This window comes from Lissotriton vulgaris, chromosome 10 (assembly GCF_964263255.1).
Source record: "Lissotriton vulgaris chromosome 10, aLisVul1.2, whole genome shotgun sequence".
Taxonomy (NCBI): domain Eukaryota; kingdom Metazoa; phylum Chordata; class Amphibia; order Caudata; family Salamandridae; genus Lissotriton; species Lissotriton vulgaris.
The window spans coordinates 1,085,926,523-1,085,932,522 of record NC_141698.1 but is presented as its reverse complement, the minus strand read 5'-3'; positions in this window follow the sequence as shown (position 1 = coordinate 1,085,932,522).

Here is a 6,000-nt window from a genome sequence, read left to right as displayed (position 1 = left end):
GATCCGGGTGAAATAATTAATCCACAGCCAGCAGCCTGGACGCCTGGGGACAGGGTGGCTAAGTTTTGGCAGGTCATCTCCGCAAGCCAGAGACAACAATCTCCTGAGGCGGAAGACGGGAGTACGATCGCTACTATTTTAAAATTTTGAGTGTCACTATTGTGTTGTGTGTTTTTACCCACCTGATCTCCTCTCCCTGGACATTGACTCTGGGCTTAGCACGCACCTGACAACCCCGCGCAGCGGATCTTAGCGCTGCCGCAGGATCCAAAACAAACATTATTGCCGCCATTACTGGCGATTCCTCAGGCCACGCCCCTATCGTGAGGCCACGCCCCCCGCCGAAGTTACTTAAAGGACGCTGATTACAAGCGCCAGTAAGAGACAACAATCTCCTGAGGCAGAAGCCGGGAGTACGATCGCTACTATTTTAAAATTTTGAGTGTCACTATTGTGTTGTGTGTTTTTACCCACCTGATCTCCTCTCCCTGGACATTGACTCTGGGCTTAGCACGCACCTGACAACCCCGCGCAGCGGATCTTAGCGCTGCCGCGGGATCCAAAACAAACATTATTGCCGCCATTACCGGCGAACCCTCAGGCCACGCCCCTATCGTGAAGCCACGCCCCCGCCAAAGTTACTTAAAGGACGCTGATTACAAGCGCCAGTAAGAGACAACAATCTCCTGAGGCGGAAGCCGGGAGTACGATCGCTACTATTTTAAAATTTTGAGTGTCACTATTGTGTTGTGTGTTTTTACCCACCTGATCTCCTCTCCCTGGACATTGACTCTGGGCTTAGCACGCACCTGACAACCCCGCGCAGCGGATCTTAGCGCTGCCGCGGGATCCAAAACAAACATTATTGCCGCCATTACCGGCGAACCCTCAGGCCACGCCCCTATCGTGAGGCCACACCCCCGCTGAAGTTACTTAAAGGACGCTGATTAGAAGCGCCAGTAAGAGACAACAATCTCCCGAGGCGGAAGCCGGGAGTACGATCGCTACTATTTTAAAATTTTGAGTGTGACTATTGTGTTGTGTGTTTTTACCCACCTGATCTCCTCTCCCTGGACATTGACTCTGGGCTTAGCACGTACCTGACAACCCTTGTCGCGGGATCTAAAACAAACATTATTGCCGCCATTACCGGCGAACCCTCTGGCCACGCCCCTATCGTGAAGCCATGCCCCCCCATCGTCTCCTCTCTCCCATAAATTATGTGCATTTTCCAGACACGCAGCGGACGAGCGCAGCGGGCACGCCGTCTGCGCGCCTAAGGCAAGCCCGTCAGCGCCCGTCCGCGCCAGCTCCGGGCCAAGGTCCAGCCATGCTGCCGGTTCCCATCTCGCACAGAAGCAGGTGTGGTCTAGATCACAGCTTCTGGATCTAAGAAAGACAATTTGCACTCCATCAACACAGTGCAACCTCTCACTGACTAGCCCCCTCCTTTTTAAATGTAACAGCTGCTCTTTCTCCTTTTCTCCTTATACAAAATGCCCCCATGATTCATTAATCAGCCATCCCACACCCATACGAACATATTCCATGGGATTACTGAATTGACGCTCTCTGCCATGTCACGCTAGTGACATTTGGCTGCTGCTATCATCCATGTCCTGGGACCTACTCTTCCTGACTGAGACATGGATTAAAGACTCCTCCAACCCAGATATTTCTCTTGCCTTGCCCCCGGGTTACCGCCTTACAGGTATAATCCGCAAAGGCTCCAAGACCGGAGGCGGAATCGCGGTTATCTTACAGACTCACCTGACGATCAAGTCCAGAAAAATCACGAATATAGGGCCCATAGATGCACTATATTTTTCCATCTCGGACGCCTTTACAGCCATCTTTTCAGGGATCCTGGTATACAGCCCTCCCAATACCCCACAGCATGCCATTTCTGAACTGTTAGCAGTTACTGCAGATCTGTCTCTTAAACACCCTCACTTCACGGTATTGGGAGACTTTAACCATCACGTAGATGTAAGTGACTGTAGTCGTGCCAACCATCTTCTAGATTCCATGCAAAGTATGAATCTGACTCAAGGGGTTAGTGGCCCCACACATGTTGAGGGACACACCCTTGATCTGATCTTCTCTAATTGGACGGAGCTTAAAATTCTCCCCTCCGCACCTCTGACATGGTCTGATCATTTCCTGATCCCGTTCGAGTTGTCCCTATCCCAACCTCTTAAGAAGGAATCTGCCATCAGAGAACAAGGCAGAAAATGGCATAAGGTCTCATGTACTGCAAACGTACAATAATAGCTTAGACTCACACCCTGACGATCTCAATGCAGCGGTATTTACATTTAATAAAGATCTCACGACCGCCATTGAGAAAGTCGCGCCCTTACAGACCCTCACCTCCCGCAGATCAAAACTGTCAGCTCCCTGGTTCACCCAGGAATTAAGGGAAAACAGAAGCAGTTGCAAAAAACTGGAGCGCCTATGGCGCCGGACCTATGATCCGGCAACCAAATCTCTTTACAGACAGGCCCTCAAAGAGTTTCATAAACTCAAACGTAATACCATGAGTTTATACTTTGCAGAAACTATTGTTAACGCAAAAAACTCCACTAAGGTCCTCTTCAACATTGTTAAAGAGTTTACTAATCCTACTGCCCTGTCCGTTCCCGTTACCCCCAGCCAAGCACTTAGTGAAGGCCTATCTGACTTCTTTTCTGAAAAATTGCTAATATCACGGCAACAATCCTTCAGAATCGTACAGAAGTAACCTCAGATCTTGACACCACATGTACCAAAGTATTTACTTCTTTTAAACCACTTACTAAAGAGCATGCCCTGACTCTATTTTTAAAATGTAAATCAGGCTCACCGCTTGATCCAGCCCCGGCATTGATCCTGAATGAGATTGCCCCGCTAGTAATTAACCCCCTGCTTGAAATTTGGAACTCCTCCCTATATTCAGGTGTTGTCCCTTCCTTATGGAAACACGCGTTGCTAATCCCTATTTAAAAAAAAGCTGGTGTCGACCCAATTTGTTTGAGCAACTACCGGCCGATTTCACTCCTACCCAAGCCAGCCAAAGTGCTTGAGAAGGCGGTACAAGAACAACTGTCCGACTATCTTGAGTCAAACTTGCTGCTTCATGACTCTCAGTCAGGATTCAGGCCGGACTTCAGTACCGAATCAGCTCTACTAGAAGTGTCCGAGTCGATTCGTGAGTGCACGGATAGGGGAGAGGAGGCCATGCTGGTCCTCCTCGACCTATCCGCAGCATTCAACACCATCTCCCATGAAACTCTACTAACATGCCTTCAGAAGGTGGGAGTTGGTGGGATCCCACTCGCCTGGGTCAAATAATTCCTTACGGATCGATTCCAACAAGTGATGCTGGGCTCTTTCTTTTCCACCAAGAAACCGTTGACATGGGGGGTTCCACAGGGATCTGCCCTCAGCCCGCTCCTGTTCAACGTATACCTGAAGCCTTTGGCAAAAGTGGTGGAATCATGGGGCGTCAGAGTGATCTTTTATGCTGACGATACTCAGCTGGTGTTTTCCTTCAAAGATCACTCTGAAAGCTCTTTGCTAAATTTTCGCCACTGCATGGTGAATATCGCCTCTTGGATGTCCTCAAATAATTAAAAACAGAATACGGATAAGACGGAAGTCTTATTTTTTAATCAGAAATCCCCCATCTCTATTAGCCTCTGGTGGCCGGCTGAATTAGATCCTCCGCCTGTACCTTTCCAAGCTGCCCGCAATCTGGGCTTCCAATTTGACACTGCCCTTTCCTGCAAAACCCAAATTAACAAAGTCACAGCGTCTTGTTTTGGAAAGCTCCGTATGATCAAAAAACATCATCCCTTTCCTACCCCTAGATCCACGCAAGACAGTAGTCCACGCCCTCATAACATCCCATTTGGACTACGCAAATAGTCTGTACGTTGGAGCCCCGGCGTATCTCATTAATCGATTGCAGACAGTACAGAATTCAGCGGCCAGGTTGATCTGTAATGTTCCCTACCGTCATTCCATTTCACCTCACCTGATCAAACTCCATTGGCTCCCAGTGAGACTACGTATTCAGTTCAAATCCCTGACCCTTGCTTCTAGAGCTCTTAATGGTCGAGGCCCCGCCTACCTGAGACACAGACTGAAGATCTCACAAGCATCTCGGAATCTCAGATCTAACCATCTTCGCCTAATGCTCTGCCCCCTTTTTCATCTAGCGCGTACGGGAGGAAGGGCCTTTGCAGTGGCCACCTCCAGACTGTGGAATCATCTGCCATTGGAACTGAGATTTCTGACTTCAGAGCCTCTGTTGCGAAAGAAACTTAAGACCTGGCTCTTCTCCTTGATCTAGCCCATTCTTTATCCCCCTGAACTTCACTGAACCTCACTAGATGTTGTCTTCAGCGCCGGGACACCCCCGTCGGAGGTAGCTGTGCACTTAACAAACTTCTAAATAAATAAATAAATAAATAAATAAAATAAGCCCCTGGAGAAGTATGCCAGGGGGTGTCTGCGGGCAGAGTTCCCATGTCCCACTCTAGAGGGGAAGGTGGCCTTTACCTCGGAACTTGATTCCAAGATGCCACCTTCCAGGCCAAATACATGAAAGACCCCCTAAGGGCATTGACCGTCCTTGGCGCTCCTGTCAGGATAAGCTCCTGGATGCCATTGGACTCCGAACAAAAATTCTAGATATGTTGGAGGAAGCGAAGGGGACAGGTTCCCGATATCCCCTGAGGTTCTGTCAAATTGGGCACAGTGGGTGGTAATCTTTTTAGGTAACGCCAATTGCACCCTATCGACAGAATGGCGGTGCTCTCTTCTGATCCAGTTAAATCCTAAATTAGGTGACTTGGCCTCCTCAGAGGCAGGGGCAGTGGTGCAAGGGAGCCTCTTTGGCAACCCCTTTGTCAAAGAGCTGGGACATTCACCTCATTGGACAAGGCCCAATCCAACATCAAGAGGGTTTTCCAGCCGTGTTTTTCCCAATGGGGCACAGTAGGGGCCACATGACTGGCCGTGGCGGTCAGCAGAATCCTTTTAAGGGACAAGGCTCCGGGCTGGGGCAGTATAACTCCACCGCGAATTACACCAATTTCTATCCCACCAGAGGACAATGGTTCCGAGGCCGGGGCGGCTTCATAAACAATGCAGGCGGCAGTGGTGCCAAACGGTAAGTCTCATACCTGCAACACAGGTTTGTATCGGGGTCACTTTGCGGCCTTTCAGAGTGCTTTGGGCACTGGTTACCACAGAGGCTTGGGTTCTGCAAACCATCTGGGGGTTTCACATCGAATTTTACGATCTTCCCCGTCAAGAAGGGTTTCCTCATCCCATTTTCTTCTCCGTTGCCGATGCACAGCTGACTTCGCAAAGGGGCCATTTGTCGCTCAGCTCTACATCCCAACGGTTTCCTCACCAACATCATTTTGGTGGACAAAACCGATGGGGGTCAACATCCGGTAACCAACCGCAAGGAATTCAACGGGTGGTTGGTTTACCGGCATTTCAAAATGGAGGGGATTCACCTCCCCCGTGACGACTTTCTCCCGGGCGATTGGATGGTCCAGATGGACCTCTAAGACGCTTATCTAGTAGTCCCCATCTATCCCCCGCATCAGCAGTCCCTTCAATTTTTCTGGAAAGATAAGGTTTACTGCCCTTCCGTTTGGGCTTTCATCGGCACAAAGGTGCTCCATCCTGTGGTGGAGTTCCAATGGAGTCAAGGTATCCCTATGATTGTTTACCAGGACGACATCTTACTTATGGCAAAATGTCCCAGGAAATTGACTGTTCAACTACAACAGGCGTTTTCCCTCATGCAGGGGTTCAGCTTTGTCATCAGCGGTGACAAGTCAGTCCTCATTCCAGTATAGTGTTTCTCTGGTTTGCCGCGGATTCACTCCATGCTTCCTTAAGTTTGCCATACCGAAAGATGGCTAAGATTCAACATGAGCTGAGGCAGACCATCTCCAAGACTCATACCTCGCTCCGCCAGATTGCCCTGGTGGTGGG